Here is a 13,159-nt window from a genome sequence, read left to right as displayed (position 1 = left end):
TAATATATTCTGAACTTGAATCCATTTAGTTGAATTAACATTACATTGTAATAGTCTGTAGAAAAAAAATGCCAAGCCCACAATTAAAAATGACAAGAACATTCTTTTAATTTCACACAAACATAAATCAATCAATTCTTAAAAAAAAGTTTCATACAAATTTGGAGAAACTCTTTTGAAATAAACATGAGTGTGAAATAACAGTACTGTCAAGCAGGCATATTGCTAAAAGATTTCCAGTAGAATTTACACATGCAAGTACTGGTCTATTCAATAGTGTTCACTGCTAAACAAACTTTGGTGAAAACCTTTGTTGTAACATTTTTATTTTAACAATGTGCTTTATTTTTCACTCCAACTTCCTGCATTGTAGCCAGAATTGCATCCTCAATTCTGGACAAGATTCACTTTGCACACGTTACTGAGAGGCTTTATAAATGTCTCCAGAATTGGACAGAAATTTTCCAAGCATATTTTCATTCCTGTTCTAAAGCTTAAAAGGTATGTCAATCTAAATGTGCACAAACTTTTCTACTAAATTACTTTAGGTTACTTGAAAAACTTTTTTTTTGCTAATTCTTTCATCTTGTGGACATTAATAGAAGATTAGGTGTTTGGCTAGTAGAGGGCAGAGTTTCCATAAATGAGTCTTTTTCTGATTTGCATAATGTTATTCGCAGTTCCTGAATGGAGTCTGTACTGGGAGCTCAATTTTTAAATAAATGATTCAGATTAGGAGAGCAAAGGCATGGTAGTTAAATTTCCAGTTCTGCAAAGATAGGCAGGAAGGTATGTTGTTAAGAGCATGTAAGGAGGCTGCAGATTGATAGCGACAGGTTGAGCAAGTGGGCAAAAATCTGGCAAATGGGCTATTTTATGAGAAAATATAAAATAGTTTGCTTAAATGCGAAATAAATAATATGACTTGATAGCTATTATGGAGACATGGTTATGGGGTGGCCACATCTGGAAACTTAATATTCAAGGGTTTTTGATGTTCCAAAAGAATAGTCAAAAAGGTAAAAAAGGAGTAGCTTTGTGATTGATGGGAGGTATCAGTGTTGGTCAGTAGTGACATAGGTGCAGTAGATCATAATGTAGGATCAGTGTGGGTGAAATTGTGGAATAGCAAAGGAAATAAGTCATGGCAGGAGTTAACCCGCAGGCTCCCAATGAATTACCTCACTAGGGTTAAGTATAAATCAATAAGTAATTAAAGCATGGAAGAAGGGGACTAAAATTGTCATGGAGGATTTTACTGTGCATATTCACCGGACAAATCAGATTGACAAGGGTTACAAGGGTGATGAATTTCTAATATACATCAGGGATTACTTCTTAGAACAGCATGTTGCAGAATTTATCAGGTAACAGGCTGGTTTAGATCTTGTAATGTGTAATGAGGGAGTATTAATAAGAGATCTCATAATTAGGGATCATCTGATGGTAGCAATCACAACATAGTAGAATTTGTAATTCAGTTTGAGAGAAAGCAACTCGAATCTCAGACCAGTGTCCTCAGCTTAAATAAGGGTAATTACAGAGATATGAAGAAAGAATTGCCTCGAGCCTGGGAAAACAGACAAAGGTGAAAGTCAGACAGTGAGCAGCAGCAGATATTTCTTAATGCTCAGTGAAAATTTATTCTGGCTAGAAAGAAAGACTCTGAAATAGAGGAGTCACGTGGGGTCAATAAAAGCAGTCAAGGAGAATATACAATCTAAGATTAAATCATACAAAGGAGCAATGAAAAGTGGTTGGCAAGAGAATGGGGATTTTTATTGAGGAACCAGCAGTGGATAACTAAAAAGCTAATAAAGATGGAAAAAAAATGAAGAAAGTCAATTGGTAATCAATATAAAAATGAACAGTCAGAACTTCTACAGGTATTTAGAAAAAAAAGAGTAGCTGTGAAGTACATGTGGGACCTTTGAAGGATACATCTGGGAAATTAATAACGTGGAAAGCATTGCTAACTTAAACCAGTATTTTATATTGGTCTTTACAGAGGAGGAACTGCAAACATGCCAATGATAACAGGTAAACAAGGTGCTTATAGAGAAGATCTTTTCTATCATGAGGAACAAAATAATAGGACTAAAGGCAGACAAGTCCAGATCCTGTTAGCCTGCAAATAATGGTTTGAAAAGAAGTGGATGCAGAGATAGTGGAGGCATTGGTCAAAATATTCCAGGATACACTGGATTCAGGAGGTTCCAGCAGATTAGAAAACTGCTAATGTAATGCCTCTGTTAAAGAAGAGAGGGAATCAGAAAGTAGGAAATTAAAGGCTAGTTGACTTAATGGCTATCATTGGAGAAATGCTAGAGTTTGTTAGTAAGGAAAAAAAAGCAGGACATTTATACAGTGCTGTAAAGCAGCACTTGCTTAGCAATAACCTGCTCATTAACACGTGTGGAGCATACATTGTGTGTTACATACTTCCCAATCTAATTACAGCTTTGATTCAACATGGTTAAAAGAGCTGAATTCCAGAAGTGAGGTGAGAGTGACTGTCCTTGTCATCAAGGCTGCATTTGACAAAGTGTGACATCAAGGAGCTCAAAGAAAACTGGAGTCAGTGGGAATAAGGGAGAAAACTGTCCACCTGTTGGAGTCAGATGTGACTGAAAGGATTTTGTTTGTGGTTGATGAAGGTCAGTCATCTCAGCTCCTGGACATTTCTACAGAAGTTCCTCACAGTCGTGTCCTAGGCCCAAATGTTTTAAACTGTTTCATCATTGACCTTCCGTCCATCATGAAGTCAGAAGTGGTGCCTCTGAAATGTTCAGCATTATTTGTGACTCCTAACCTAAGATACTGAAACAATGTTCACGTGCCAGACTTTGGCAATATCTAGAGTTTGGACTAACAAGTGACAAGTAGTATTTGTGCCATAAAAGTGCCAGGCATTGACCTTTTCCAACAAGAGTGATTCCAGCCATTACCACCTGACAAGCCATAGTATTAGCATCTCTGAATTTACCATTATTAACACACTTGGGTCTCCCTTGACCAGAAACACTGGAACTGGGCTAGCCACATGTGTACTGTGCCCAGAAGACATGTCAGAAGAATGAATCCTGCAGTGACTAATTAACCTCCTACCTCTTCAAAGCCTATCCACCACCTACAAGGCAAAAGTCAGGAATGTGATAGAATAATCTCCACTTGCCTGGATGTGTACAACTCCAATGACACTATCCAGGGCAAAGCAGCCCTCTTAATTGGCATCGCATTGGCAAGCATCTACTCCTTCCACCATCAGCATTCAAAGCAGCAATGTGTACCACTGACAAGATGCACTACAGAAATTCACCAAGGCTCCTTATACAACACAGAGCCATACCATCTAGAAGGACAAGGGCAGCAGATATATAATAATGCCATCCTGTATGTTCTCCTCCAAGGCACTGACCATGCTGACTTAGAAATATGTCATTGTTCTTTGAGTGTCACTGGGTCAAAGTCTGCCTCAAATGGCAGTGTGGATTATCCATACCAAGTGGTTCAAAGAGGTACATTCTCATCAGTCTCAGTACCACATTCTTGAGGGTAGCCAGGGATGGTCAATAAATACTGGCCCAGCCAGTGATGCCACAGACAAATGAAAATAAATTGGTACACATTTGAGCTGCAGGTCATATTTTTAGTTTGGTTTTACACCACTATCCCTAAATTCTGCTGGGTTATCCAGAAGTAGTCATAGCTGGCTGTTTCATTCACTAGTTAGGCCCAAATGCAGATGGTACTGTACACTCTATCCAGGGCCAAACCTTCTCTAGGTTGCAGGAGGTGCAGCAAAGGAGTTGCCAATAGAGAGCTTGTGAACTGATGGACAGATTTACACGTTTGGCTCAGCTGCTCGTATTGCTGCTAGCCAGCAGTGTAAACTGAAAATGAGAGCAGTAACTAGTACCATCTGTTTCCCAATACATTATAAGTCTGCATCTGTCCCATTACTCCTGTTTCTTGCTTCCAAGAAGATCTTTCACAGTTACTTCCAGTCCCTGCTTTACTCAAAATACACCTTTAGAAGGATCTCTAATTGATACCAGCCTTGGACAAAACTGAACCCCCTGCAATCCTTCAATAGCATATTTAGCACTGGTCGACACATTACAATCGTGGAGAGAGTAAGCAGTGTAAAGCTTGCATGCTGTCTGCATCACTTCCTTTGGACAAAGATCAATCGTGCATTATATCCCCATGCTTGCTAATGGATTTGATTCAATTTGTAGTCAAATGAATGTATGGATTGAACCGTTGACTGATAGAAACCATAAGCAACTAACCAAATAAATTGTCAAGTGGCTCAATGATTGCACTCTTATCTCTTAGTCAGAAAGTTGTGGTACAAATCCCACTGCAAAGAATTGAACACGCAAGGCAGGCTAATCCTATGTAATACTGAAGGAATAACACACTTCCAGAGATCTGTTTTTAAGATGAAACATTAAAGTGAAGCCTCCATCTGCTCTCTCAACTGGACATCAAAAGTTTGCACTTTTATACTGCATAAATAGTGACTTTCTTCATTAGCAGTAGAATTCACACATGTCTGTAAAGAACATTATTGTAATGTTCTGTAGCTCTCACTTGACCACTCCAAGATTGTGAAATAGAAACCTTTTCAAATGATGATTTTAGTGAAGAATGTACCTAGGGAGTTGCATCCTAATAAGAGATTAATGCCTTTATGGAGAAAAAGGGAAGTGTGCAAGTTGTTTGCACTGTAAGTTTGGCTGTAAGGTGAGCTTTCTAAACTATGGGTCATGAGATAAGGTTTCGGGGCCATGAGCTGTAAAGTATCAGTGGTTGTCTTGCAGCTCAGACTGAATTTTCATGGCTATGGTTCACCTTTAAATCCTCATATTTTTCGGTTCATGAGTATGGCCTAATTGACAGATATTTGAGGCCTGAGTGAAGATTGCAAAATCAGGCTGTGAAAAGGTTGTTTGTTCTTGTTTAAACTTAAGACTTTTGAAATAATTGGCACCATGAATTGAACTTAACTCTCGTTGTTGAGCACTGGGGGTAACTCCTCCTTGCCCTATCTATCCTTTACAGCCACCCACCAAGGGAATATAGATACAAAAATGGGCTACACCAGGAAACATTTAAGGGGCACAGTTGTAAAAGAGAGGAAGCATGTTGTGATTAAATTGACTTAGTGAGGATAGTGTTGAATTTTTTCAATTTTGCTTTGACTAAGTACATTAACTGCTCAGTTAATTAAAGTAACCCAATTGATTGGAGAATTTGGTTGAGTGGATTGAGTAAATTTGAGTGAATCATCAGGTAGACTACTTTAAACATCAGCAAAGATTTTGTCTTGTGAGATATACTGAGTTGAAATGCTGGCAGTAAGGTTTTGCGGAATTATGGTTTTGGCCTGAACAAGAGTTGATGATAACATCTGTGTTATATAAATGTGTTTTGTGAGAATTGTTTGTTAATTGGGGAGTTGAACTGCAAATTAAGTTAACTGAATAACTCAGTCGCAAGATAATTATTTGTAAGAAGGACCATCCAAATTCGCCCATCCAGAAAAACACATCATCCACCTTAAACAATGTCTGATTATTTCTTTAATTATTTCCAGTGTGATTGCCCCTTTTACTTCACCTAAAACTCAATTTCATATAATAGCTAATCTTTGGGTGAAGAACTGACATGAATTACTCACACTACACATTTGAAGCTGAATTTATCTATCCTCACTTTACAACTTAATTGCAGTAATTTTTGGACTTGCATTTTATATGCTATTTAATTAGCACTGAAGATCATCTCTTAGGTATCTTTGTGGTGAAATTGGCCAACTCCAGTTTTGTAAATAGACTCACGGCTGCTATTTTTTAAAATTTCACCCATGGATGACTCTGACTGGCCAGTATTTGTTATTTATCCCTAGGTTCCCTTGAGAAGATGTTAGTGAGCTGCCTTCTTGAACTTCCATAATCCATGTGCTGTAAGTAGTCCCACAAAGCCGTTAGGGAGGGAATTCCAGGATTTTGACCAGGCGATAGTGAAAGAATGGTGATATATTTCCAAGTCAGGATGGTGAGTGGCTCGGATGAGAACATAAATTTCAAAATTCAAGCTAGAGAGTGGTGTTACTTCTATAGTTCTGCCTGTAGACTCAGAGGGTGGAGTTTTCTCAATAACTGAACAATGCAGGAAATGGTACAAAATTTGGGAAAATATTGTGAGAATTAAAAAGTAAGATTCTTGAGGTCAAAATAAAATGTTCGGTATGCCCTTGAAAAGATTTCACTTGCAAGCGATGAGGGCCTCACTCCACCCCCATTAAATCTCATCATTAATTAATCTTGCCTAATTTATCTGAAGGTTACCATGCTGTCAGGTACCAGTGAAAACCAGACGGTCCCAATTTGCAAGTTGAATGTCAGAGCAGTAACCTGGCAACTGTGGCTTGCCAGCATTTTCTGAGTTCTCTGTTTTAATGTCGGCCCCTAATGTCTCAGGACGTGCTACACGTGCAGTGGATTCCTGTATTCTCCATCTCCAGAAGGTGACATTGCCAAAGCACTAGCTTCACCACATTATCACAGCACGTCTAAGAATCATGGAATTATACAGCAAGGAAACAGAGCCTTTGGTCCAACCCGTATGCACCAATCAGATATAGTAAACTGATCTAATCCCATTTGGCAGCATTTGGCCTCTATCGTCTAAACTTTCCTATTCGGATACACATCCAGATGTCTTAAGACCATAAGACATTGGAGTGGAAGTAAGGCCATTTGGCCCATCAAACCCACTCCACCATTTAATCATGGCTGATGGGCATTTCAACTCCATTTACCCACACTCTCCCCCTAGCCCTTGATTCCTTGCAAGATCAAGAATTTATCAATCTCTGCCTTGAAGACATTTAACGCCCCAGCCTCCACTGCGCTCAGTGGCAATGAATTCCACAGGCCCACCACTTCCTGGCTAAAGAAATGTCTCCTCATTTCCATTCTAAATTGACCCCTCTAATTCTAAGGCTGTGCCCACAGGTCCTAGTCTCCCTGCCTAATGGAAGCAACTCCCCAGTGTCCACCCTTTCTAAGCCATGCATTATCTTGTAAGTTTCTATTAGATCTCCCCTCAACCTTCTAAACTCTAATGAATACAATCCCAAGATCCTCAGCTGTTCATTGTATGTTAGGCCGACCATTCCAGGGATCATCCGTGTGAATCTCCGCTGGACACGCTCCAGCGCCAGTATGTCCTTCCTGAGGTGTGGGGCCCAAAACTGGACACAGTATTCTAAATGGGGCCTAACTGGAGCTTTATAAAGTCTTTTAAATGCTGTAATTGTACCTGCCTTAATTACTTACTCTGGTAGCTCATTCCATACATACACCACCCTCTGTGTGGAAAAAGTTGCTCCTCTTATCCTTTTTAAATCTTTCACCTCTCACCTTAAACATATGCCCTCTAGTTTTGAATTCCGCTACCTAGGAAAAAGACCTTGACTATTCACCCAAGCCATGCCCATACTGATTTTATAAACCTCCATGAGGTCAGCTCATAGCCTCCGATGCTCCAGGAAAAAAAAAGGCCCAGCCTATTCAGCCTCTCGCTATAGCTCAAACCCTCCAATCCTAACAACATCCTTGTAAATATTTTCTGAACCCTTTTAAGTTCAGCGACAACTTTTCTGGAGCAGGGCGACCAGAACTGAATACTGTTCTAAAAGTGGCCTGGTCAGTGTCCCGTGTGTACCCGCAACATGACCTCCCAATACTTATACTTAATGCATTGACCGATAAAGGCAAGCGTGCCAAACACCACCTTCACCATCCTGTCTACCTATGGCTCTACTTTCAAGGAACTACACACCTGCACCCCTATGTCTGTCTGTTCCACAACCAGGACCAGGGTCTATTACTAACTGTATTGTGTCCTGCTCCAGTTTGCCTTACCAAAATGCAACATCTTCAGTACATTTCTCAGAAAGTTATCAGGGCCCACAGCTTTTCCAGTGTTATGTCTTCAGCAGTATCATGATGATGTGGTGTGAATCAACTGTTTGAAGTCGGTAAGCTGTGATACTGGGAATGTTGTAGGGTTCTGGTTTGCAATCAGTTATATTCTGGTCTTTGTTTTTTCTCTAAACACGGGATTTATTTAGGGGCTGTGAAATGTAGAGGCAGGAGAGAGATATTTTAGGGCCAACAAATTTCTGTGTTTATTTAAAGTATAAAAGGTAATCACAATATAGGAAAATAGGTAATGCAATAAATCAGGCAAATTATTATAGAAGACAGCAATAGTATATTAAATACACTATCAGAACACTATCCTACGGACACAGAAAAACAACAGTGTTTAATTTCAGATAACAAAGTGTGAAGCTGGATGAACACAGCAGGCCAAGCAACATCTCAGGAGCACAAAAGCTGATGTTTCGGGCCTAGACCCTTCATCAGAGTAGTGTTTAATTTCAGACTCCTTAGTCGGAATTCCTACCCTAAACGGTCCCAATACACTGTCACCACCTCCCTCCCCCATCCTATTAGCTAGGTCATGTGAGAGATTAGAATTGTTGTTTCTGCAGATAATGATGAATGGTGGGGTCTTGCAAAACAGGACCATTATATAAATAGTCACAAGATTTTGTAGCAGAAGTTTATTATTAACCAGAGATTAGGTTCTGCAAAGGCGGCAGTTAGCACGACCACCTGCATAACTTCTCCTTTCCAGTCTAACCAAATAAGGAAAGAATAAACAAGGGGATGGGGTTTTAGGCCGGCAGAAAAGGGAAACAATAAAAAAGGGCGGCCTGATAGGATGGAGAATGATAGGATAAGAATGGACCAATGGGACCAGGGAGGCGTGATTCCGCAACTTGTAAACTGTATAAGAATGCTTAACATGCTTTTTAGTGTGTGCCTGTATAGCAGACACCCGTTCTTGCAAGATCGTACAGAATAAAATTGTTCTTGTTTCCAGTGCTTTGTCTCAGGCTGAGTTTGTGAGCGAGTTTTGGTTCTCACAATTGGGGGCTCGTCCGGGATCCGACACTCTGACCGCTCAGCACTCTTGGAACGATGGGGAAGGTGCGTCTCGCCGATTTCGGCGATCTCCAACTCCCTTGTTTGTCGTTTGCGATTTGGACGAGTGCGATCCGGACTGGGAGACCCTGGAAACAAGACGGGTAGACGCGGCGGGTCTGGTTGGGTAACTCTTGTGCACAAGACCTGGGTCAGGAAAGGTCTTAAAGATCTGCCCGGGCGACTGGGGGAGTAGCGGTATTTGCTGCAGGTATTGCCGCGGGGACGTATGGGAAGTACGGGGAAGAGTTGTAATGACCAGGTAACTCCATGCATGGACCAAGGTAAGAAAACAGACTTTTAAGTATTGCCTTGGTGGGCGGGGAAGTACGGGGAATTGGCGAAGCATAAAATAAAGTATATAAGTGGCCAGACTAGTCGGACAAGTAAGGCGTCTGCCTGATTCTAGCACCCAGCCTTAGACCGGTTGTTAAGAGGGAAAATCCGCCACGCAAAGGTCAGGACCCTGAAGTGGGTGTGGACGAAGGTGACACCGGATCTCGATAAGATTAATTAAATTAGCAACAATGGGAGGCAAGGGGAGTTGCCTGAGTAGCGATCGATCTACAAATAACGTCAAAGTGGAATATATTCCGCCCGACAGCCCTTTGGGGAGAATGTTGGGCAGTTGGGAATACAGCTCCCAGATGCGGGAGAAAGACAAGACTACAATGATAAATTATTGTTGTTTTGTTTGGTCTGGAGAAAGCATTAAGGTACCTGATTTTTTTTTGGCCCAAATATGGATCCGACGAAGATTGGCTGTGCCAATACCTAAATATATATATCCTATCAGGCCGCCCTTTTTTATTGTTCCCCTTTTCTGCCGGCCTAAAACCCCATCCCCTTGTCAATCGGAAAGAACCATTCAGTCAGAAAGAGTCAGATTATGTGGCTTGTTGGATAGGAGGTGTGAAGGTAGGACTATATCCTATGAGTGCAGAAGGATCAGGGGGAGGACAGGGAAAGGACGAACAAGAAAAACCACAATGCGATCCCCTGACATGTTTGCTGCCTCCATATCCCCCCTCCTCCTGACTGACGGCCATGAGTAGCCTCCACAACCAGCCCACGGCCCCAGAACTAACGCCAACACCTGAAAAAGAGACGGACTCTGAGGTCAAAGACGTGGAACCTAGGGGGCCCAGAATCTCTCAATCTACCACATGTAAAGGAGGGGCAGAAACAAAGGAGAAGGAAAAATTATACCCTTTAAGGGAGGTCCCGATTGGGGATGGTGAAATTGGGTATGTGAATGCCCCCTTAACCAGTAGTGAAGTTAGGATCTTTAAGAAAGAAATGAAAAGTTTAATAGAGGATCCGGTCGGACTGGCCGAACAGTTAGATCAATTCCTAAGACCCAATTTATATACCTGGGGAGAACTGATGGCAATTCTAGGAGCTCTATTTTTGGGTGAAGAATGAGGTAAGATCAGGAGGGCGGCCTTACAGGAGTGGGGGAAAAAGGTACCCAGCAGGACTAAACGTAGTCCTGGCAGATCAGAAATTCCCGAATGCCGATCCTCACTAAGATAATAATAGAACAAACGATAGAGAATCAATGCGGGATCTGAGGGAAATGGTAATATTGAGAATTAAAGAGGCAGCACCTAGATCACAAAACTTTGCTAAAGCCTTTGAAGTACGACAGGAGAAGGATGAAACTCCTTCTACATTTCATCAAAGGCTTGAGGAGGTCACAAGGAAGTATTCGGGGATGGATCCCGATGATCCGGTAGCTCAGGGACTCTTAAAGGTCCAGTTTGTAACCAAATCATGGAAGAAAGTATGGATGCAAAGGGACATGCACGTTAGCTAAGCAGGCATGTGCAGGCTGCCCGACTGGCCAAAAGATTAATAAGAAAGTAACGAGAGGGGGGCCAAGAGGTGGAAGAAACCCTGGTGTAAGACCTTTTCAGAGAATACAGGTAGACTACAAGGAATTACCCGCAGTAGGGAAGCAAAAGTACTTATTAGTCCGAATGGAGCATCTAATTGGGTGGGTGGAGGCATTTCCAATGTCCTCGGCCACCTCAAAGGGAGTAGCGAAAACTCTTTTAGAACATATAATTCGTCGATATGAAGTGGTGGAAAGTATAGATTCAGACCAAGGTAGCCATTTTACCTCTGAGATCCTACAAGAAGTAATGGCAGGATTAGAGATCTCTTGGGAATTCCACACTCCTTGGCACCCGCCTTCCTCTGGACGGGTAGAGCGAATGAATCAAACCTTAAAGAAGCAACTGTCTAAGCTAGTCCTAGAGACTCGATTACCATGGACAAAATGTTTACCTATCGCGTTGCAACGCATTAGGACTGCGCCTAGACATAATATTGGCCTCTCTCCTTATGAAATGATGTTTGAATTACCCTTCTTGGGTGGAAAAGGGGAATTACCAACTGTAGAGTTCAATGATAAGTTTTTAAAGAACTATATTGTGGTGCTCGGCTCTTCTTTGTCTGTCCTTAGCAAGAAGGGTCTGTTGACCCAGACACCTCCACTAGAGTTCGCAGTACATCGGATACGACCGGGTGATTGGGTCCTGATCAAAACCTGGAAAGATACCAAACTGCACCCAAGCTGGGAGGGACCATTCCTAACCCTCCTGACTACTGAAACAGCCGTCCGTACTGCTGAAAAAGGGTGGAGTCATCATACTCGTGTTAAGGGTCCAGTGGACGCTCCTTCCCCTCCGGCAGAGTGGCAAGCTCATCCTGCAGACAACCCTCTGAAAGTCAAGCTGAGCAAAAAGAATGAACTGAACTGATATGAGAGACTATCAAGTATTGGTTAAAATTTTTGAATTGTAAGTGTTGCACGAACCCACGCCTCCCTGGTATTTCAAGGGTTAGGGAAGCTGAAATGAGCAGTCAGCTTTATATTGTCACGATAATATTGGCGCTAGTTGGCAAGGGGGTGGGAAAAATCATTTTACCGCTTTAATGTCAGAATTATGCTAGAGTAACGGGGTGTGCCGACTGTTGGGTATGCGCTGCGATCCCACACCATGGAGAATCTGGAATCCCTCTCACGGTAGTACCATTTACCAATAGAGAGGTGTATGAGGTACAACAATTTGACTTGGGCTCAAATAATACAAAATGGAGATCTGACAGGGGTAATTATAACTTTGCAGGATGGTTCCCACGACCAGCCCCGAAAACCCCGGGTGCTATCGATGGCCTTAGGGTTTCCCCACCGAAAGGAGCAATCAATACCACTTGTTTCTGTAATCAGAATGACAGCGCACCCTTCCAGTTAGGAAACTCATTTTGTGTCTCCACCAGCCAAGCCACTGACACAACCATACCCCGAATATTGAACGGAACATATTGGATATGCGGCCTAAGGGCCTATCCCTTTATCCCTGGGGAAAAGTACATTCGTGTGACCGAATGCATAGGAAGCATAGGAATGCATGCATGTTATGATGTTGAACAAACACTGCCTCAAAGCCAGAAAGGCTGGAGTGGCTGCTGCTACCTCGCCTACATAATTCCCCATCTGAGGCTGTTTAGATAAAACCCCAGAAATAACTCAGAATGAGCAGGGAGGAAAGCGGACACCCCGGAAAGTAACCGAAGGGGATCGCTTCCTCTGGATTTTGATACCTATGTATGGGACTGCCCAAGCAGGAAGAGAAATACAAAAGTTGGCGGCTTCCCTGGAGGAGTTGACCAACAATACTGCCGAGGCGTTGGCCGAGACCCAATCCCAAGTGGCGGCCATAACGACCAAAATGATTGCCACCAGGCTAACGACTCTTCAGAATAGGATGGCTCTAGATTATATTCTGGCAGAGAAAGGTGGTACCTGTGCACTAATAGGGGAAGAATGTTGTACATACGTACCTGAGGTTCCCCATAACATTACTGATATCTCTCAACACGTGCGAGACAAAATCGCCAAGATAAGGGAGGCCGGTAACCGATACCGGAATGAAAAAGGCTGGGAATGGGGGAATTGGGGATGAACTGGTTGGGGAAGGTGGTTGGTTAATTTGGCCATCTATGAATTATTGATATTAGTGGGTCTGGTGGTGGGGTTTAATGTCCTCAAATGGATACTGAACTGATTAATGACATCT

The sequence above is a fragment of the Stegostoma tigrinum genome, chromosome 4, assembly GCF_030684315.1.
Source record: "Stegostoma tigrinum isolate sSteTig4 chromosome 4, sSteTig4.hap1, whole genome shotgun sequence".
In the NCBI taxonomy this organism is placed as follows: Eukaryota; Metazoa; Chordata; class Chondrichthyes; order Orectolobiformes; family Stegostomatidae; genus Stegostoma; species Stegostoma tigrinum.
This window is presented reverse-complemented; position numbering follows the sequence as displayed.